The sequence below is a fragment of the Misgurnus anguillicaudatus genome, chromosome 15, assembly GCF_027580225.2.
Source record: "Misgurnus anguillicaudatus chromosome 15, ASM2758022v2, whole genome shotgun sequence".
Lineage (NCBI taxonomy): Eukaryota > Metazoa > Chordata > Actinopteri > Cypriniformes > Cobitidae > Misgurnus > Misgurnus anguillicaudatus.
In genome coordinates this window covers 16,288,275-16,312,261 of record NC_073351.2, presented here as the reverse complement: position 1 = coordinate 16,312,261, position 23,987 = coordinate 16,288,275, and the positions used below count along the sequence as shown (strand labels likewise).

The window sequence follows — 23,987 nt, the reverse complement described above, 5'->3', positions numbered from 1 at the left end:
AGCCATGGCGCAAAGTTGCAATGGATGTGGTAGGCCCATTTGAATCAGCTACCTGGGATTGCCTCTATGCTCTGACACTGATAGATTACCACAGCAAATGGCCTGAAGTGGTGTTTATGTCTTCAGTGAGCGCATCGTAAGTTGTTAATTTCCTCACATCAGTGTTTAGTCGGCACGGGAACCCGGAGTGTATTGTAACGGATAGTGGACCTCAATTTACAGCTGCGGAATTTTCCGCCTTAGGTCAAGGGACATTGATCATGTGCATACACCTGTGTACCATCCGGCTGCTAATGGAGCAATAGAGCGTTTTCACAGGGTTCTCAAGAGTTGCATTCAGTCTGCCACAATTGAGTTAAAACCTTGGAAAACGTCTGTCACTAAATTTCTTCATGTTTACAGAGCAACTCCTCACTTCACTACTGGAGTGACCCCCTTTGAATTACTACACGGAAGGAAAATGTGCACTCGTTTGGACGTAATGGCCCCACTGACATCTAGTGCGAAGGCGGATGTTGTGCACGAACAGGTAACAGCGCGACAAGCAAAAATGAAGCAATGGTTTGACACAAGGCGCAGAGCCCGCTGCACTCTTCTACAACGAGGTGACAAAGTGCGTGTTAAACTTCCTTGGCATGTATCAAAAGGACATCAAAGATTTTCAGAGCCAAAAGAAATCAGCAAACAAGTGGTAAAGAATACTTTCATTCTTTTGGATGGGAGGAAATGGCACGCATCACAGCTGGCATTATTTCCTAGTGGGTCAGCTACAACCACTGTGACTGATATGGCTTACTCAGCCACCTCAAGCGCCGGTCAATGTTCATAGACCTGGTTCTGGTGAGGTTGTATTACCTCGACCTCAGCGTGTAAGGTGCTCTGCGGCGTGGTTAAAAGACTATGTTCATTAAAGTGAAAATACTGTTGTAAGTGATGTCACTGTATTAACCACTGTTGAGGTAAATTGATGTTTGTTGTTGCATTCATACCCGTTGTTGTATTTGGTGCTTAGTTAGACTTGGATATGCATTTAAATAATTTTATTCATAGTGTTTCCAGAAATAGAAGTTAGTTTTGGTATTGTATGTTTTCTAAGTAACATACAATATTTAAGTACAGAGCATTTGTTCTTAATGTGAATTTCTGAGGAAGAATTGTTTTGAGTAAAAGGGGAATATGTTATATTTCTATGTTATATTTCTCCCCGACAATAGGTGTCACTGAGGAGGTTAGGTAAGTAACAAAGTAGCAGAGAAAAACGAGTAGAAAAATAAGTAGTGATGAAGCATGAGGTGTATGATGCTGCTTGAATAATAAAAGATGATTCCTCGTGATTACTGGTGATTAATTTCTTCTACGCAACATAACATTATGTTAATAACATTTTTACAAACCAAACCATTTAAAACTAATAGAGATACATAAAAGCCTGATATTAGACTCACATTGTGCCAGGGTAAAGTTTAGATTCAATTTGTTAGTTGTCCTATGTCACAAGGTGACAATCTTTTTGGGCGGAACCAAAAGTTGGGAAAGTTTGGTTCCGCCCGGATGTTTCCGCCCAGACCGGGAAGAGGAAACACCGGACATCCGGTAGCATCGCGAGGGCTGTAATCAGCCAAATCAAGCACAGCTGTGCGTTGTTAAGAGGAGCGCCGGGTGATTGGAAGACTGAAGCACACAGAGGAGTATTTAAGAGCAGTTTAAATCACAGTTTGGGGTGCTTAGTGTGAGTTGAGGTGCGGAGCTGTGCTCGTCCGATACGCATTGGTGGCTGTTTATACTTTCTCTCTCTCTCTTTCATAGTCTGCAGTGGAAATGCTGGAGTAATAGGAAACCCTACGGGTGGAAGAAGCATCGGTCTAAGTGACACATTTAGAGGAACAAAGGAGGAAGGAAACGTAACGTGTTTGCAACGTAAACAAAGGCGGACCGCTGTGAGTATTAAATCCGTATTAAAACGAAGTGGAATACTTACCTGTGAATTTACTGAATACCTCCAGGAGGAGGAGGGCGGCCCTACCCCTGAACCAGCGTGGTAGGTGAGCCGCAGGAACGTTCCATCTAAGCAGCCACAGCAGCAGAATAAAATATCCAGGCCGTATTATCATCGCCCCCATCCAACCCAAGCGAAGTGGAGGACGTCGGGCGTCTCTTTGTGTACACCTGTAGTGTGGTGGGTGAGTCCTTGTATTTTGAAAACCTTTCACGTTGAAGTGGTGCTGTGTATTTGCTGTGGGTTGCTGTGCAAGTGCTGTGTGTCTTGTCAGACGTACCCCGCATCATCCATTTCATTGAGGAAGAGAAGGAGAGGCTAACGGCCCCAGGAAGAACCATCTATTATACGCTGTGTGCGTTTTTGAGTGTGAAGTGACAGTGTGGGCCTCTGGAAGCCGCCCCCGTCTGTATATCGGCAGATTTCGGAGAACGGCGGTGAAGATTTGGAAGCTGGCAGTGTGTGTGAGTACAACTACGGCCTTTTGCATTGATACCTTACCTGTGTATATTCCCTTGCTGCAGAGTTAGAGGCGAAGGAGTTCCGCCGCCCCGTGGTCTCTACGAAAGGGCGCCCCTGTCCGGTATTCGATCGCCCTACGGGTAGTGAGGATAGGGCAGCGCTCGACCCGGTGAGACGGTGTGACATTTTGCCCCTCTGCCAACCAGCGAGCTCGCCGAGAGGGTCTTGTCCCCGGCGCCTTCTGGGAAATCATCACCCGTTTGACCTTCTATGTAGGCCAGCCGTCGTAAGCCCGCCACCGTTACATTGTCGATCAGAACGCCGTATAGCGAGCTGTGGAAAAGCTGCTGCCTGTGGAGAAAGAGAGAACGAGAGTGAAAGTCAGGAGAACGAACTGTGGACAGTTATACTTGCCGAGAGCTGTAAGCAGCGGAGAGGTGAGCACCATCTGAGTCTAGATTAACCGTGTCTTTGTGTCCCAGCTGCTGCCTGTGGAGAAAGAGAAAACGAGAGTGAACGTCAGGAGAACGAACTGTGGACAGTTATACGTACCAAGAGCTGTAAACAGCGGAGAGGTGAGAAGCATCCAAGTCCGAATTAATCGTGTTGTTGTGTCCAGCTGCTGCCTGGGGAGAAAAAGAGAACAAGAGTGAACGTCAGGAGAACGAACTGTGGAAAATTACATTTACCAAGAGCTGTAAGCAGCAGAAGAGGTGAGAACCATCTAAGTCCAAAGTAACCGTGTCTATGTGTCCCAGCTGCTGCCTGTGGAGAAAAAGAGAACAAGAGTGAACGTCAGGAGAACGAACTGTGGAAAATTACACTTACCAAGAGCTGTAAGCAGCAGAGAGGTGAGAACCATCTAAGTCCAAAGTAACCGTGTCTATGTGTCCCAGCTGCTGCCTGTGGAGGAAACGAGAACGAGAGTGAGCATCGGGAAAGCGAGCCGTGAGGAAATTATACTTACCAAGAGCTGTGAACAGCGGAGAGGTGAGGATCACCCAAGTCCAAATTAACCGTGTCTTTGTGTCCCAGCCGCTGCCTGTGGAAAGAAGAAGGAAGGAGAGCGAGCTGAGCGCAAAGAATTGTATGAGCCCGAGCAGTGAGGCCTCTGCAGAGTGCAACACAGGTACGCAGGTGGAGAGAGAGTCAACCCCCACATACTCACACTATTTTATATTTGCCTCCAGGAAAGAAGAGGAGGGCGCCACGGATAGCGGGGACAGGCAGGAGCCTGTTTTCCACGTCTCCCCCTTGGTCTCCAGCCCCCTGGACCCCCCGTTGCCCCTTTTCCCTTCCTGCCACCTTCCCGTGTCGTGGCCTGCCTGGAGGGCAGAGCCAGAGCTCAGTTTTAATTGCCCCTCCTCTATCAGACCTCTATCAACTTCCCCTCCTCGAGGTGGAAGTTGAGAAGGGGCGTGGCTCTAGCTATACATAGCCAGCCCCTGGGTGTGACAATCTCCTCTTCTCTCCAGCCACAACAAGCGTCTCCACTCGGGCTCACCTACAACATATATTAGAAAGATGCAGCGACTGACGCCGGCAGCCTTTCTGTCTTTCTACAGTTCAGAGGATGGAGGCGGGGGTCTGGCAGGTAATACACACACACAGCAAAGAAAAGACACTGCACCACTTCAAGTGAAAGGTTCCACACAATATAGACTCACCACACCACACTTCTTCCAGCACTCCCACCACACTGCTCCGCGGTAGGGCCGTCCTGCTTTCACTTAAACAATCTGTCACGTAACAGTTTAGCAGCCAATGTATAAAAGTTTTTATTTGTACTCACAAGCACCGTACGGTATGCTCCGTTTCCAGCCTTTCCTCCACACACGGGCTCGCTTCTACAACGGCAGACGAGTTGGCGTGTACACACGCAGAACAATGTTCACATCAGTAATGCCAGTAGCTTTTACTTCCTTCGAATCATTTATTACTCACTCCGACGTTGATTTCTCTCTTTGTTTCGTTTCAGGTTCCAGCAGTATGCTTTCCATTGTCCCACGCAGCCACGCCAGCCCAGCCTGAAGAGTAAACACACACCACAGCAGCGCCAAACACACGTCAACAATGACTCCAGCAATCGACAACACACTGCTCTCTTCAGGGTGCTCCTTTACTCCATTCACGTCCTGCCTTTCTTTCGCCCCTTGCGGCTCCTGTCCTCTCTCCGCGCGCTTCCCAGCGCAGCCCGGATCAACAGAGCCTGCGGGCTCTTCAAAAGGTTCGTGTCCACTTTCTGCCTTTGGCAGAGGAGCTTTCCCCGTGTCGATCGCCTCTCGTGTCTGACGTGCCCCTTTGTCAATCGCTGCAGAGCCTTTTATACCTCTCGTCCTCCCACCGCCTTCAATCATAATTTACTTATTTCATTTGTTTCACCTGCGTCTCGTAAGGTCCTGATTTGTTGTCCTGGAAACCAGGAAGTGAGAACGTGCGTCATCGAATGCGGCCCGGTGGGAAACCTTCCGGGCGGAACCAAACTTCCCTAACTTTGGTTCCGCCCCTGAAAAGATCGTCACCTTGTGACATCCATGTAACCTTGTTGCATTTTACGTAATGTTTTTTTATTGTAAAAATAAAAATAAATAATTTTATTGTATTGTGGCAATCTGAATCGTAACCGGGGTTGTTTCTATTGTAAAGCCTCGGGCCATTTAATTGCAAATTGTCCCATTCTGAGAAAGAAGTATAATGCCAAGCCTGTTGGTTTAGTGTCTGCTTATCTCTGTAATGAACCATTACTTTGATTGGGATCCATCTGTAGTTTATTCAAACAGCACACACAATAGTACAAACAAAGAGGAATATGACAGAACAGGATCGTGAGACAGGCAATGATCGAGGCAGGCGGCAATCCAATAACAAAGTCCAGTAAACATAATCCAAGGTCAGTGCAGATGGCAGGCAATCCAAAGTACATAAGACAGACAGGGGGTCAAAAACAGGGTAGGCAGATAAACAATGATAAACGCTCAGAAATGTTCTCTAAAGCAAAAACAAGACTTCGCGATGAGCAACATCGCTGGCTTTCTAAAATAGTTTGTGTAATGGGGAACAGGTGGCAGTGCGATCAGTAACTGGTACGGGCCAATGGGAAATGTAGTGTGGATAGTATTCAGGTGATGGATCCCTCTGCCGGCCTGAGGAGAGAGCCAAAGAGGCGCCTAACAGTCTCACTTCGATTTCTGATGTTTCTTCGGATTTGTCTCTTTATTCTAGCAAAACCAGTTATGAGCCTTTTATGCATAATGGCTTGATCTATATTCCTGGTCTCTCTGATCTTGTACCTGTTGGCATTTTGCAAGAAACTGATGCAGCTCGGTCATTTATTCTGGAAGGAGTGCTGCTGTTATCCGACGAAAAAGCAACCGGTAGTGACGGCCTTGTCCAAGGAATTGAAATGGGCATAAAGAAAGTGCCATTACACCAAGTACGTCTAAAATCTGAATTGGTGTCTGGTGATCTAATAGTCGGCGTTCATCTGTCACTTCCAATTCACTATGTAAATATTGGGTAATGATTTGGCTGGTGTTGGCCAAATGTGCCACCTGTTGTTTACTCAGTACCCTTTGTTCTCAGGATGTCTGTGCGAAAGAATACCCTGATGTGTTCTTGACCTGCGATGTTACACGCTCTATGACAACATCCGCAGATACCCTTGTTTCAAAAGATGTGGAAATAGGAAATTAATTTATCTTGCTGCCTTGAATGTAACTAAGAACTCTTGTATTATTTCACCGGAGAAAGTAAATTTGTCTTTTTATTCTGCTGGAATAGACTTGAAAGATTTAGACGCATGTGCTGATCCCTCCTGGAAACTGGAATGCTGTTAGCCAAATAGTAGTTCCTAAAGTCTACCAAGAGATGATTTTAAGTGTAGCCCATGATGGTGCAGCTGGCCATTTAGGCATACTGAAAATGTACAATTGAATTAATTTGGCCCGGTCTAAAAAAGGATGTCTCATGTTACTGTCGAACGTGCCATGTTTGCCAAATGTTTGGAAAGTCCAAACAAAAGGTTCCACCTGCCCTACTGTATCCGATTCCGATGGTATCCGTGCCATTTGAACACATAATTCTTGATTGTGTGGGTCTGTTTCCAAATTCAAAGTCTGGTCACAAATATTGATTAGCAATCATGTGCGCTGCTATGCGGTTTCCAAAAGCAATCCCATTGTGTTCTATTACTACTAGGACAATTACCAATACACTCATTAGGTTGTTCACACTTTTTGGTTTGTCAAAAGGTAGTTCAGAATGACCATGGAACGAATTTTACTTCCTATATTTTTTCTCGTCTGCTTAAGCAACTTGGTATTCAACACAATGTCTCCATTGCTTAACATGCTGAAAGTCAGGGTGCGTTAGAGAGATATCATCAGATCCTGAAGTCCATGTTGCGTGCGCACTGGTTTAAACTTGATTGAGAAGGAATTCCTTGGTTACTTTTTGCCTCTCGTGAAGTTGTCCAAGAATCAATTGGGTTTAGTCAAGTGAAGTTAGTCTTGATACTAAATATTCTTCCGGGATATGTTTAAACGTTTTGTACATGCCTTTATAGAGCTTGTAATTTGGCAAAGCCCAACTTTAATTACAATAATAATAATTCATAATTACAATTATTAATTTAATATTTTCTCCACCACCCTATTAAGTTAACTGAGTTGTTTTATCACCATTCCAAACAGGGAATTGTTGATTTTGCTCAAAGGCAAATGCATACAATTAACGTCATTAACTATATTTTGTAGGTTTCTGATTTAGCAGAATTAATAATAATAAATAATTGATTAATTCGTCCTGCGAATATACCCGTAATTGTATATTAACCCTAAGAAACGTTGAGCGTGAGGTAGCATTGTTAAAGTTAATGGTAAAAAAGTTAATAGTATTAGTATTAAAGTTAATGAATGGTAAGGCAAAGCAGCAGTTAGACAGAAACGTTAATACAATCCAAGGTTAAAGCAGGCAGATATCAATCATAAACGTGAACACAGTCCAGTATCAGGGCAGGCAGCAGACAATCATAAACGAGTCAGTGAGAGGGCAGGGGGCGGCAACACATCAGTAATCAAATAGACAGTCAAAAATAAACACCAGGTAAACAAAACATGAATATACAGGAAAATAATGCTCGGTAATGCAGCACGGGGCAAACAAGACTTCACAATGAGCATGTACGTGAGCCCCATGTATATAGGCCCGGTGATGAGCAACAGGTGGTGTGTAATCAACAGAGTGTGGGGCATAATGGTGAATGTAGCCGTATTAGAATTTGGGTGAGTGTGATGCCAGGGGCGTTTGTATCACCATGGTGATATAAGCCGTTTTTCAATGTCAAGGAAGGATCCTCGGAAGCTAGAATTTCAAGGATGCTACGTCATCGACGGTCGTCGAAGGACTATTCCAACGTCGAGGATCCTCGGAATTCCAGCCAAGGACTGAGTCCTTCGTTCGAGAAATATCCCATATACAGGAAAAGATGCATATTTCTATCTTTCGCGCTCTTCACACGCTGAAATCACCCACAATCCTATGCGTGCAGCACCGAAAGCACACCTTTCAATCACGCAATGACGTAATGACGTGCAATTGCTAGCCTGTTACATTTAACGTGTTCTCCGAATGCTTAAAAGGAGCCTTGCCTAGCCTCTGAAGGAAGTGACTAGTAAGGACTAGTCCTGCCAAGGAAGGCTATTGTCTGACTATCCAGGGCCCAGGTCAGCAAACAGACAAATCGGCTTACCTGTCCGTCTGTTAGCTGCCTTGACATGTCAAGATCACATATATCACAGCACATAGAGTCTATTTTACCAGAGTATCAAGACATTTTTTTATTGTCTTTATTTTTTTTATTTAGACCTGAGTCCCATTTGTTTGCATGGAGAGGGCGGGGTTTATGACTTGTACTGCAACCAGCCACCAGGAGGCGATCAAAGAGCCAGCAGCTTAACTTTTCAAAATGTATGAGGCACACCCGGAATTTACATTTGAAGTTCACAAATAAACAGCAGAGTGCACTGCTGAGTTAAATGAACATTAAATCTATAAATCTATGAATAGCAGTTTTTGATGCCATGCTTTCTCTAAATTTAATCCATTTTAATCGATACAGTGACATTTATCAAAAATCAACCAAATATTCTGTAGACTATACATTTGTTTTTTGAACAATGAAAAAACACAGCAAAGTTTGTATGGCCAGGTTAGTTTATTTCTCAAAATGACTTAGTTTGTGCTTTTTCTCATCAAATGCTGCTTAGTATTTTGTTCGGGCTTAAACAGAATGATGTAACATTTTGGTGCAAATATGCAAATTAGTAAACTAAAGCTTGAGGCTAAAATAGCAAATATCTCCACAGCTACAGTAAATTTTCCAGGAGAGCTAACATAAGCAGGTATAAATGTGATCCATACAGCACAGAATATGAGCATACTAAATGTGATGAATTTAGCTTCATTGAAGTTATCAGGCAGCGTCCGGGCCAGAAAAGCTAAAATGAAGCACAAAAGAGCCAAAAGACCAATATAACCCAACACAGCCCAAAAACCTATAGTAGAACCCAGACTGCATTCAAAAATGATTTTTTCTTTATAATATTTCATATTTTTATAAGGAAAAGGAGGAGATATGGTTAGCCAAAGCACACAGATAAGAACTTGAATGAGTGTAAAGGTAAAAACACTGAGTCTCTGTTGTGCAGGCCCAAACCATTTCATGACATTACTTCCTGGAAGTGTGGCCTTGAATGCCATTAACACCACTATTGTTTTCCCCAGAACACAGGAGATACAGAGGACAAAAGCGATCCCAAACGCTGTGTGACGCAACATACAGGACCACCTAGTGGGGCGACCAATGAAAGTAAGTGAACAGAGAAAACACAAAGTCAATGAGAAGAGCAACAGAAAGCTCAGCTCTGAGTTGTTGGCTTTTACTATGGGAGTGTCCTTCTTACGGTGAAACAGAATGACCAAGACCAAAGTTAATCCTACTCCAAACAGAGAGAAAAAGACTAACACTATACCCATAACTTCTGTGAATGACAAAAACTCTACAGCCTTTAACACACATTCAGTGTTGTCAGTATTAGACCAGTATTCCCCTGGACACTGCTGGCAGTTATTTGAATCTGAAAAGGAAGTTGTGATTACTATAGTTAGAGAAAAAAACATTTTATGTATGAACACCTTTGATTTTAAACTGCAGACTAAACAATAAATGGAAAACACAAAAATAGCAACTAGCCAGATTTCTTTTGACCTTGGAGATTGTCTGAAGTTTACCTGTCTCATTACTGATTTCTCCATCTGCACATTTAATACAGTCATAACAGCAGACAGGTTTCCCTTTCTGTGCGGCCTTCCTAGTGCCTGGAGGACAACTCTCACTGCACACAGACCTTGGCTTCTACATGGAAAAAATATTGTTCATAGTTTATTATATGGACTGTATAGAATTTAGATGAATGTATTACTGAGACAATTTTGAACCTTAAAATGGAATAAGTGTTGATGTATTTTGTTGGAACAAAGTAATTTGTGATGTAAAGGAAATTAAGCATAACTACTCTGTGCGTTCAGCAGCTATGGTGATCTTTTCACTCATCACTGCCCTTTGCTGTTGATTTGGCAACCTCAAGTCTAAATTTAAATGATTACATGTAACTTAAACCTGACAATGCCACTTAATGTCTTGAAGATATTAGGGGTGAAATTTTAGCTTATTAAAAAACATCTTTAATTCGGTTAACCAGGATAACTAATGATTTTTCCTTAATTGATTCACTGAATTGTAAAGAAGTCTGTCACAATTTTTCTTTCAAACTTACTAGAAGTTTATGGTATACAAATAAAAAATGGTTTTGGGTGTGGAAACTCTGTTGGGAGTGGGCATGGGTATAATCATATATCCTTTTATAATGCAGTGGCTTTTAATCCCTTCACATAGGACAGTGCAAGCATTTTTTTTTTAGATATTTTCTTTTAGTTCCCCCATTTATTACAAACAGCAAGGTTATGCTAATTTACCTTCAGTTGTCCTCCAGCCCAGATTATGTTTTCAGTGTTAAGGACAAAGCGCTGGTCAGGGGGCAGTGAGGCATCATAGTAACCCACTGCTTTAAACTGGATTGATCCATTTAAGTCCTGCTGCCAATTCACAACTTCATACTGGGCTACTGTAGCACCAGTGCTGTCAAACCACACATGATCTCCAAACTTTACAGTGAAATTTACTTTTTTTAAAGCCTCAACCACCTAGTGAAAATAGATTTGTAAACATCATTATTGAAGGATTTATACATATTAACTGTATGTCCATGTACAAACAGAAATCTTTTTCTATTTTAGTTCTATCTTTTCTTTTTCTATTTTACCTGCTGTGGTTGTATTGTCAGGTCTTTCTCACAACCTTCTTGTTCTTTGCACTTCAGTAGATTGTGTAATGCATGAGCCACAGCATACACAGCATTGTAGACATTACTTGAATATCTTTGCTCAGGCACATCTTCAATAGTATTATTAAGTACAAACAGATCCTGATACCTTCTGCAAATTTTTAAATTCTTAGATTAATTTCAATCTCACTTTAAGCATGTAAAAGCTTTTTCCAAGAATTCTTTAATAAATTAATCTAAAAACCCTTCAATTTTATTGTTTCTCAATGCAAACCCTAGCGACCCTCCCAGCACTTGAAAACTCTTTGGTGTGATCAACCACTTTCCTGTTATCCATGCCTCTACACCAATCATTTGGATGCCTGTAATGTTCTGAATGTATAGCTGTTCAACTAGATTGTTCATCTCAAAACTGGCAAGAAATGCAACAATGACTTTTGCGGTGCTTTGTTTTATGATGTTTAACACTTTTAGGAGTTTTTCATGCTCTGTTCTGTAAAATTTCACAGAGTACTCGACACAAATCCCCTCCTCCTGCGCTGTATTCAGAAATGTGGCCATTCCATTGTTTCCATAATCATTGTCACTGTTCACAGCTCCAACCCAAGTCCAGCCAAAGTGTTTGACTATATATGCAAGAGCTCTGCTCTGGTGATAATCACTAGCAATAGTCCTAAAAAAAGAAGGGTAATCTCTCCTATTACTGAGACACTCACACGTGGCTGAGTGACTTATCTGAAAAAAAAGCACAGTAAAAAAATAGTAATAGTAAAAAAAAATCTGTTAGGGAATTCTGAGTGAAATTCTCATCCCTTACCACTGGAATTTTGAAAGGTCCTGTGGTTCTGGACAAAATCACTGTGGCAGAGCTCTCTGACTCCCCTATAATAGCATGTATAGGAGGCTGTACATTGCATCTTTCTCCTGCTGAAAACTCCTGACCATTCATCACTGCCATAGTTGCACTCATAGAAGACAGTCCTGATCCACAGGTGTCAAAGATTTTATAGCCGATAGAAACATTTGGGAGCAAATTTTCATTTCTGTTAATCTCGTCAATAGCAAAGATAATGACTTGAGCCATTCTGAAAACTTGTATATTTACACTGTGAAAACAATAAATCAGTGGCTTTAATAAGTAATAACTAAACAGGTAAACAAGGTAGGAAGAATATGTGTGTTTATACTACTTAATATTAAATATAATTTATATTTTGAAAATGTCTAAGTTGTAAATACATGTACTACAATTCAGTTTACATTTAAAAGTTCAGTTTGAATTAAATATATTGACTGCTGTAATTTTAAATTTAAATTCCAATATTACAAACCTGGAGCATATAAGCTGAGGTTTTTCTGTAAACTCCGAAGAAGATAATGTTTCTTTTCTGTGGATTGAAAGAAGAGTTCCAATAGTTATGTCTCCATCCTTGGACAGTAGTGGGTTTTTGGGGTCTCCCATTAATCTGCAAAGATTGTTATCTGCCTTTGCATAATGGTAATAGATGAGAAGTGTGCATAGAAAGATAAGCACCCCCATCATGAGTTCAGCTGCATCTGCCAAATGCAACTGACCTGATAAAGTAACTTCACTTTTATACACATAATTATTATGGATGAATTGTTGTGGCAAATTACCTCATGGGGCAGGGTATGCGGCAGGTCAAACAGGGGCGGAATAGAGTGCAAGTTTGGAATAAAGTGAAATATACTGACACTCCTTTTTGTCTGACTGGAAGTATACTTTCTGTTTGGGTGTGTTGTCTCCAAAGTGTTGAGTGCTCTTGTTGCTCCTGACTAAATGTTGTTATGTACAGTTTTCTGTCTGATAGATTGGTGTGCAAACACTGTCTCTCAAAACACGTTTTAATTGAAACTCCGCGAATACTCGTCACACAAACATGATACACATATCCAAAGAAAGCTTGAAATGTCTACTTTTAAAGGAGCATTTCACCCGTAGAAACATTAATCTTTGTTGAAAGTGCGTCATATTTGTAGATGAAATGTAACATACATTTCGAATTTGGTGCCTATTTGACAGAGAAAAGGGGTGTTTGTAGTCTCACCCCCTCAACAAAGATATTGGACTTCCTGCTTTCAATACATCATTGAAAGAAGGAAGTGCAACACTGAAATCTGTATTTCTCATGTCTCAGCGGAAACTGAGGAAATAATGCACGACCATTCAAAAACATGACTGGGGTTCTAATGATACAAAGCTTAATGCAAAGTGTCCCGTTAAACAAGCTTATTATAATCGTAAACAAATATTGCCTGTTTATATAATCTGCATTGAAGTAAAGAAAGAGAGTACTGTTTTTCTTGGCTGACTTCATTATTTCTAATGAGCTTTCGCTCAAAGGCGGTACCCACTGTTCAAATGGTAATGAACAGACGAAGAGTTTAAACAATGACAAACAATGACAAACAAAGCGTAGAGTTTTATCAGATTTAAAGACTTTACCGCATCTTTGGATGATAAACTTTATACACACACGTGAGGAAGATCTTCATTTATGTTTGGACATTGAGGAAGAGAAGAGTTTATCTTTAACGTTAACATTACCTAAGAAGAAAAACAATGGATGACGCACTGGAGGAGGATATATTCCTGTAACAGTTCATTTATCCTAATTTTTTTTGCGATCATTTAATATGCTTCTGGCTTCTGCAGTTCAGCCTACATAAGTGACCTCAGCAGACTGCACACTTCAGACTAAAAAACTTTCACATTGTTTACAAACGAGGACGCGTGAACTCACGTAATGGCGGATAACTGTTACATGGCGTACAGTGTTAAACACAGTAATTCACTTTTGTATCCTTCATGGCAACTTTCAGTAAGGCTGCACTGCAGAATCTTTTAAGTGTGTGCTGTAATATGATTCCATATATTGTTTACATGCAACGCAATTCCATATATTGTGCTTTACATGCGACGCTGTTTTTAATGAGCAGAACAAAACTATGAAGTGGAAAAAAATATTCACACTTTTTTGACATAAAGTTATATGGTAACATGAGCCACATGAGCAGCTCTGTTGTGTATCAGTTTCTTAGTTTATACAAGTTAAGTTTTTGAGTAGGGTTTGTTTCCAAATAAACTGAAAATGTCCTACTGACCTTCATTTCTGTTTTGATTATATTGTTAACCTCTTAATAAACCACAAACAAACATGTATACATTTGTCCTCACATTCTTAACTGTAGTTCCCTCTCAGTTTCCCGTCTAAAGGCTTATTATGCAGCTCATTATGCGAGTCTTTTGTTGCTCAGCTGTCAATCAATCCTTCTCACAAACGGCACCTCTAAACAAAAATTGTCTTACAATTTCTAAATCAATATATTGTCTTATGTGAATGAGTAGGCAGAATGATTTTCACATCATTTAAAGAAAAAACTACTAAATTCTGTTTAGAAAAGTCTTATGAAAACATGTTTATTATGGGTTTATGGACTTATATCAGTGACTTAAAATTTTAGCTTTTTTAAAAGCCATGCATAAACATTATTCTCTCAAAAATACAAACATGTACATACATGTAGCTCATATAATATTGTAGCCCAGTTTGTGCTGAATGCAGTGTTATGAGACACCTGCTATTAATATGTTTAAAACAACTGGAAAAATCCCATATGTAAAAGCATGTCAGAACCTCTGCCAGTGTCCCAAAATTGTCGGACCCCAGATGGTTAAAGACAGAGCAAGTAGAGCAGCTTAGGAAGGAGGTAGCCAGTGGCCTGGAGAACATTGACAGAACCCTGCTTCCAGGCAAGCTGAAGCTCTGGTCCATGCAGTATGGACTACTTCTACATCTCCTGTGGCCACTAACCCTCTATAAAGTCCCGCTCTCAAATGTGTAAAATCTGGAGAGATTGCTCAGCTCATATGTAAGGAAGTGGCTTGTCTTTTTCAGGTGCCTCAGCAGTATTGGACTTTATGGCAGATGGATGCTTCATCTGCCCATTACCAGTCTGGTAGTGGAGTACAAGTGTGCCAAAGTCAGACTGGAGATGATGCTACTGGATTCGAGTGATCCATTTGTAGCCCAAGCTGCCCCCATCTTGGCCACTAGAATGGCCTACGATGTCCTGCCTTCTCTTGTAAATCGAAGCCAATGGTATGCCAATTTACCCTTTATGCCAAAGTCTAGCAACACTGAAGCACATCTTAGTGGTATGTAAGATCAGCCTCACCCAAGGCTGTTACATCTGGCAGCAGAATCAGGTGTTGAAGTTTCTTGCTGCAGTTTTGGAAAGTCTACGGACAAGTGTGAATGCCCTTCCTAACACATCATCCCAGTGGCAAACAACACCATCATGCCAACCTCACCACCATAAGATCAGACTCTGGTCAGCTGGGCAGAGCACGGGACTGGAAGCTATTGGCAGACTTGAACAAGAAACTCTGTTTCCCAGCTGAAATTGCAGCCACCAACTTGCGACCAGACCTTGTTCTGTGGTCAGCCTCGCTCAAGCTTGTCTACATCATCGAGCTCACCATACCCTGGGAGGGTGCAGTGGAGGAGGTCTATGAATGGAAAAGGCTGAGGTTTGCTGAACTTGCAACCGATGCGCAACAACAAGTCTGGAATTTAAAAGTACGCCCAGTGGAAGTAGGTTGCAGAGGGTTTGTAGCCACCTCAACATCCAGGCTTCTCAGGGAGTGCGAGGAAAGGCACGCAGTCTAAGACCTCTCTGCGGCTGCAGATCCATTTGTGGCTGTGGGTGAAGAGAAAAGACTCCGCCTGGGTCTTCAAGTGAGTTGATGGCACCTAGGGAGTGAACATGGGACGCTGAGATTCACTGCTGAACCCTCTGGAGGTGTCGTGGGCCTATCAGCGAAACATTCAGAAAGGAGGGTGCCCACTTGACAACCCAAAGGGTGCCATCACTCAACTGACCATCTCACAGAGTCTCAACGATGCCTCAGGTAGGTATTAAGTGATATCAACATCAAGGCCTATACATTCGATTGGTGTTGTTGGTAGATAGTTTGCCATCGTTTGCCACTGAATTTGCATTAACAATGTCAGTGGGCCCCATGGCCTTAGTCAAACGGGTTGGCACACATGGTCGGGTTGCAGTGAGATTTTGGCTTTTTCTTGTGGTCTTGTGTATTGAGGCAAATAGTATGCCATACACAACAGTTTGCCACTGAACCTGCATTAACAATGACAGTGGGGCTTCTTGCCTTAGTCAAACGGGTTGTGGTGAGATTGTGGCAGTAGAGATTGAAATTAGGTCATGTCAAGGGTTTATGCACTGAGTTACGAGAAAGGAGCAACCTCAGGAGATGGAAGGGCTGAGGAGTAATGTGGCAGAGGGTCACTCAGATGACCATCCCACAGAGTCTTATCAGTGCCTCAAGTATGCATTAAGGGATATCAAAATCAAGTAATATACAACAGATCATCTACCATTGGTAGGTTGTGTTCTCTGCATGTTGTGGAAACCTTTTGTGGAAACATGTTTTCGGGTTCGTTCTCCGGAAGTCGCGTTGCTCGGCCGCATACGTCATCGAGGTTTTCACATTTCAGTTAAAATACATCAGAAAATTAAGATTTATTTCTTTTAAGACATACAATCATTTTAGTTTCATTCTTACCTTGAAATGTAACGGTTGCTTTTCTGAAATTAAACCTGAAATATTAAACCTTGATGACGTATGCAGTCGACCGACTCGACTTCTGGAGAACGAACCCGAAAACATGTTCGGGACGTGTCCGGCGGAACTGGCACGAATGGCCACCCTATCCACTGAATATGCATGATGATGGAAGTCATTTGATTTTGTTTTTATTTGAAAAAATATTTTTATTTTATTTTAATAACATTTTTACAAACCAAAAAATGTAACACTAATAGAGATACATAAAAGCCTGATATTAAACTCCCATTGTGCCTGGGTAAAGTTTAGATTCAATTTGTCAGTTGTCCTACATGTGACCTTGTTGCATTTGATGTAATGCTATTTTTTATTGTAAGAATAATTGTATTGTATTGTGGCAATCTGACCCTTAACCAGGTCTGTTTCTATTATAAACCCTCAGGCCATATAATTGCAAATTGTCCCATTCTGAGAAAGAAGTATACTGTCGGCCTGAGGTGAGAGCCAAAGAGGCGCCTTCCATAACAGTCTCACTTCGAATTCTGATGTTTCTTTGGATTTGTCTCTTTATTCTAGCAAAACCAGTTATGACCCTTTTATGCTTAATGGCTCGATCTCCATTCCTGGTCTCTCTGATCTTGTACCTGTTGGCATTTTGCAAGAAACTGATGCAGCTCAGTAATTTATTCTGGAAGGAGTGCTGCTGTTATCCGACGAAACAGCAACTGGTAGTGACGTCCTTGTCCAAGGAATTGAAATGGGCATAATAAAAGTTTCACGCCATGTACGTCTAAAATCTAAATTGGTGTCTGGTGATTTAATAGTCGGCAATCATCCGTCACTTCCAATTCACAATGTATCATAAATACTGGGTAATGATTTGTAGAGATGAGCCGGATACTCGGCTGAAACGAGTATCCGGTACGGATAAAGCACTTCTGCCGAGTACGAGTATTATACGAGTAATACGAGTCAATATCTGTGCTCGGATTAAATGAAAACCATCATTGGGTAGCTGATTGTGTCAGCGTTCTGTGATAGGCTAGTAGTAACAGCGCCGCCCCTCCCCTACACAAATACAGATGAATCGTGTTGCTGTGAGTCCCACAGCTCCGCTCTGCTCATTCACACACAGAAAAGCTCTCTGTCTCTCTCCCTCAGTCACTCGGGTTCGCGGTTCTTTTCTGTTAAAGTTTAGGGTTTCTTTAGCTTTTTACTTCGGGTTGTAACGTTCAAATACGTACTAACCAGCAGAGTTCTGGTAAACGTGGGTTCGTTCAGACGTGAATGGGACGCGCATCGCGTCTCTGCCTGTCGGAGATTTTTTTTCTTTTTTTAAACCTTCAGCTGGGAGCTGTCTGTGTCCCGCTCTGCACACTCATACACAGAACAGCTTTCTGTCTCTCTCTCCCTCAGTCTCTCGGGTTCACGGTTCTTTTCCATTAATGTTTAGGGTTTCTTCAGCTTTTTACTTCGGGTTGTAACGTTAATACATACTAACCAGCAGAGTTCTGGTAAACATGGGTTCGTTCAGACGTGAATGCAACTCGCATCGCGTCTCTGCCTGTCGGAGAATTTTTTTCTTTTTTAAACCTTCAGCTGTCTCTAACCAGTAACCAGACACTGAGTGTCTCTGACACGTATTTGCTGTATTTCATACAAAAATAAAGGTATTAAGCTATAATATAAATATTACAAATTAATTTAAGCTACTCTCTCTCTCTCTCTCTCTCTCTCTCTCTCTCTCTCTCTCTCTCTCTCTCTCTCTCTCTCTCTCTCTTGTCAGTTTTTTCTCTCTGACACTTTTTTGCTGTATTTCATAAAAAATAAAGGTAGTAAGTTAAAGTTAGTGTTATAAATATTACAAATTAATTAAGCTACACACACTCTCCCTCTCTCTTCCTCTCTCTGCCAGTCATCTAAGTTTTTTCGTTTTAACCATCAGCTGGCTTTAACCAGTTTTTTTTTACTCTGACACTTTTTGCTGTATTTCATAAAATATAAAGGTAGTAGTGGTATAAATAATAAATAATATTACAAATTAAGCTACACACACAAACAAACACTCTCTCTCTCCCTCTTATGATCAGTGATACAGAAATATAACAATTTCTGATCAACCCATATATTAATTGCATGCTTAAAATAACATACCGGCTAAAGCCCCGCCCATTTCAAGACAAACCCCGCCTACTTCCGGGTTAGGCCACACCCACTCCGAGTACAGATACAGATACAGATAATTCATATGGTTTACAGATACAGATACAGATAATGCTGTACTCGCCCATCCCTAATGATTTGGCTGGATGTAATGTCTAGTGTTGGCCAAATGTGCCACCTGTTGTTGTCTCAGTACCCTTTGTTCTCAGGATGTCTGTGCAAAGAATACCCTGATGTGTTCTTGACCTGCAATGTTACACGATCTATGATGACATCCGCAGATATCCTTGTTGCAAAAGATGTGGAAATAGGAAATTAATTTCTCTTGCTGACTTGAATGTGACTAAGAACTCTCGTATTATTCCACCAGAGAAAGTAAATTTGTCTTTTTATTCTGCTGGAATAGACTTGAAAGATTTAGACACTGTGCTGATGCCTCCTGGAAACTGGAATGCTGTTAGCCAAATAGTAGTTCCTAAAGTCTACCAAGCAATGATTTTAAGTGTAGCATATGATGGTGCCGCTGGCCATCTGGGCATACTAAAAACATACAATTTAATTCATTTGGCCCGGTCTAAAAAAGGATGTCTCACGTTACTGTCGAACGTGCCATGTTTGCCAAATGTTTGGAAAGTCCAAACAAAAGGTTCCACCTGCCCTTCTGTATCTGATTCTGATGGTATCCGTGCCATTTGAACACATAATTCTTGATTTCCGAGATTGTTTCCGAGATCAAAGTCTGGTCACAAATATCGGTTAACGATCATGTGCGCTGCTATGCAGTTTCCAAAAGCAATCCCATTGCGTTCCATTACTACTAGGGCAATTACCAAGGCAGTCATTAAGTTTTTCACACTTTTTGGTTTGCCACATTTTAGTTCAGAATGACCATGGAACTTTCTATATTTTTCTCATCTGCTTAAGCAACTTGGTATTCAACACAATGTCTCCATTGATTAACATGCTGAAAGTCAGGGTGCGTTAGAGGGATATCATCAGACTCTGAAGTCCATGTTGTGTGCACACTGCTTTAAACTTGATTGAGATTAAGAAGTAATTCCTTGGGGGTTTTTTTCTCTCGTGAAGATGTCCAAGAATTAATTGGGTTTAGTCAAGTGGAGTTAGTCTTGATCCTAAATATTCTTCCGGAATATGTTTAAACATTTTGTACACGCCTTTATAGAGTTTGTGATTTAGCAAAGCACATCTTTAACTCTTTCCCCGCCATTGACGAGATATCTCGTCAATTAAGAGAAAACGCTTCCCCGCCAATTACGAGATTTTCCGTCTTTCCGCAATACCTCTATTATCCACCAGGTGGCGCCCTTCCGCAACTTTTTAAACCCGGAAGTATTGCCCTATGGCAAGCTGCTGCATGTCCGTGTCTGTTTTAAAGATCGCTCTGAATGGGATCGCTATGAAAAGTCCGTCACAAACATGGAATTATCTCTGCTTTTTGCTCAAAATGTGGTGTTTTTGCAGAAACCTACCCATATTCAAAAGCTGATTACAAAAGAACTCCTCAAGGTAGGATGAAACGGGTTTTTTTGTTTGAAAGCAGAGGGTCTGTTCTGTCATTTGGTATATTGTATGTTTATATATCTGAAGAAGAACATTTTCTGGAAGGCATTAAACTTTGGTGAAAATCATGAAAAACGCTGGCGCTGGCTGGCAACTTTTTTAAAAAATGCTGGCGGTGAAAGAGTTAATTACAATAATAATAATAATAATTAATTATTACAATTATAAATTTAATATTTTCTCCACCACCTTATTAAGTTGAGTTGTTTTATCCCCATTCCAATCAGGGAAGTGTTGATTTAGCTCAAAGGCAAATGCATACAATTAACGTCAGCTATATTTTGTAGGTTTCATCTGATTTAGCAGAAATAATAATAACAATTAATTGATTAATTCGTCCAGCAAATATACCCATAATTGTATATTAATCCTAAGAAACATTGAGCATGAGGTAGCATTATTAAAGTTGCTAATTTTAATGTAAAATCATAACTCAGAGGCATTTATCTGTAACTGGTCAGACAGGTTTGGATAAATATGCAATTCTTTATTAGTAATATCACTCAGTAGACAGAAGATATCTGCAGCAAAGCAGCAGTTAGACAGAAACGTTAATACAATCCAAGGTCGGGGCAGGCAGATATCCAGAGCCGATCTTGACCTCCCTTGGGCCCTAAGCAAAATTCTGCGGTTGGATGCTGGCAATGTTCAGGTTAGATGCACGAAAATCGCGTGACACTGTGTAGACCGGGCTCCCTCGAAGAAGTGAATGAGTTTTAAAGGGACCATTTAAAATATCCGCCAAAAAAAAATCAATTCATACTCCACACTCCAAACAGACGGGGGCAGTATACCTCCAGAAAGTGAGTTGGTCTATTTTAATTTAGCAGCATATATCAAGTTTGATTTACATTAGCAACTAAGTTATCATTAGTCACAAAAAAAAACATTCAGTCACAAAAAAAAAAACATTCGGCCTCATTAAAATTGCAATGTTTTCCGCTACGTTTCGTGCGACCATTTGGTGTTCATTATCATCGAAGACATTTCAAGCTTCTTAGCTAATGTTACATTTTAGCATCAGCTTGGTAGATAACGGGTGAAAACCGGATCGGATATGTGGGTAAAGCTAACGATTAAACGCTAACAGCTAAGGATGCGCGATAATTTGCATGCGATAGTCATTGCGCTTCTCGTCAGTGAAGCCGGTTTCTTGATTAAAAGTGAATCGTCATCAGCTGCTTTCAGATGGAGCCACATTTACTGCACAAAGCCGTAGTTCATGTACAAGCTGAGCATAGGTTATCGCAATGCCTATTATAAGTGAACTTTTAGCGAAATACTAACAGCATCTTACTTACCAATCGAAAAGAAATGTTGTCATTTCGGAGTCGAACCTCATTTCTTTCATGTCCATTAACGTTAGTTGTCTCCAGCGATGAAAAGCAGTGCCAGTATTTACTCTGGTTTGGTTCCTTTATTTATCATATTTTATTTGTGATTCTGAGCGCGTTGTTCCCTGCAGCAAATGGTTGTGGTAGTGGTAAATGTCTCTTGCTTTAGCCATTCTTCCGCTCTCTTCCCTGAACTGAAATACGTCCGAAAACCCTATTGCAAGGCAGGAAGGCATGTCCGAATCCATGGCTATCCGAATTGCATTTCTCTGAGCTGCCTTCATGCTTCTTAAGTCAACAAGTCAGCTTCGGACGCAGCGATAGTAGTAGAGGGCTGTACTCCCACACACACGCGACTTATTCGTGTATTGCAGTTTGGCTGGCGGTTATGTGCGTGGCCCGCATACCGCCTCCCATGGTCGAAACTGGTATTACAACACCAGTCGGGCTGTAGCTAGTAATTTAGCATGCTAATTCAGATTGATATTTCTGCAGCACTATACCTTGTCATTTTTTTAATGACATCTTTGCCCTTATTTCTTCTCATTCTTTTGATGTGTGTAGCTAATTTTCTAAAATCTTTTACCTCAATTATTACAAATGGCACCTTTAAACACAGGAGAAGTGGTGGCGCTGCTTCTCTTAAAAACTGCATTAAGGTAAAGTGTTTTATGAAAATATACAGTCTACACACACATATGCACACTGAACGGCATTATAGAGAAAAGAATTGTGCCTTATGAGGTCAATGTCCTGTGTTGATCATAAAAGGAACATATGAAACAGCGCGTCTGTCGTAACTCCACTGAAATTTCCATGCTAAGCAAGCTTTCACAATATAACATCCATCTGCAGTTTTTACACATTTTTAAACGTATTACATATGAGAAATATTGATATTCCGTCAGATTTTGTATACAATAATCATCAATCCTATTGTTTTTCAATGCAGCGTGATTCTACTATGGAAAAAGGCAGTACTAAGGTCAGGGCAGTAGAGTCTTGTGTGTAAAACAAACCCAAACATATTATGAGGCTGTTTACACTTGGCATTAACATGCGTTTTCGTCGATCGAATCACAAGTGGACGACGTTAATGCCAGGTGTAAACGGTGTTCAAAACGTTTTGAGCTCGTCCACTTTCGACCACTTTCAACCACATCCAGAGGTAGTCGAAACCACGTTCGATCGGATCGCTTTGGAGTTGCGGAACGCACATGTGGTTAAATGTGTTCGAACAGCCACACTCGACCGCCTTCTCTCAGCCCATTTATCTAATCTGAGGTATTAAACACAAGTTTTACATCTTTTTTGACTTCTGGCGTGAACATACGGTGAACAGCGTTATTTTTAGCCTTTCATTGATAAAACTAAAGCGGCTGATATCCGTAGTTTCGTTTTGAAAGCGTGTGAAAGTTGCGCGATCCTGTTTCATCAATTGCGCTGAAAATTCAGAGAAAGCTCTTACATACACACGTACAAAACTCTGTGCAGCATGTTTACTTGCTAAACAAGCAGTGGACTCCGACATAATATTAGTTTGTGTCCATATAAACTCATAATTACTCCCGCTCGGGTTTGAATGAGAGCGCAGAGACTCACCCACCGTCTCAAATACCACCCCCTTACAGTATTCAGCACAGAAGCGGTCGAAAGTCGACAAAAGAGACGGATTTAAATACCAGGTGTAAACGTAATGTGTCTCTCTCGTCCACTTGTGATCCGATTGATCTTAATAAAACACATCTTAATACCAAGTGTAAACAGCCCCTATGATTAATATGATTAATCATATATATTATGATTAAAATGGAATTTAGATTTTGTGACGAAAATTCTCGGTCTGTTATTTTTTCCCCTTGGATTAGCCCAGTGCTTCTCAGTTATTTTCTGTCACGCCCCCCCTAGGAAGAGGTAAACATTTCCCGCCCCCCCAACTCTCCGCCGCGACTGTAAATAGTATAGTTTTTCTATAAAATTACACATCCGCAAAACATTGTATCCTTATTAACATTGAGAAAACATAAAAAAAGAAAACACAAAAAAAGAAATATCGATTAACTTACAACAAAGAATAACTTTATTAACATTGTTTTTTAGTCTGTAACAGAAAAGACTTAAAATGCATCAATTTGCCTGAAATAAAAAATCTATTATTATTTAAAGTATAATATTTTTTGCCCATTTGATACTGAAAAATTTAATATAAATCAATAAATAATAATAAAAAACACAAGCGGCTTATCAGCGTGATTGGGGTGTAATGTCTTTAAAAATCACTTCCTGAAAAAGTATTTTCACTGGGATCTCGCGTGCCCCCCCCCCCCCCCGGTGTCGCTTCTAGCCCCCCTGGGGGTCCTGCCCCACAATTTGAGAAGCACTTAGCCTATCCCCAACATTTACTGCAGCAACGTTATAAAAAAGACAGAAGATTA

General features: G+C 41.0%; 1 pseudogene; it reads right to left on the bottom strand.

Annotated features, from left to right (window-relative positions):
* Nucleotides 1–8,689: 8,689 nt before the first annotated feature.
* Nucleotides 8,690–12,349, bottom strand: LOC129419659 (extracellular calcium-sensing receptor-like; annotated as a pseudogene).
* Between the last annotated feature and the right edge of the window lie 11,638 nt (nt 12,350–23,987).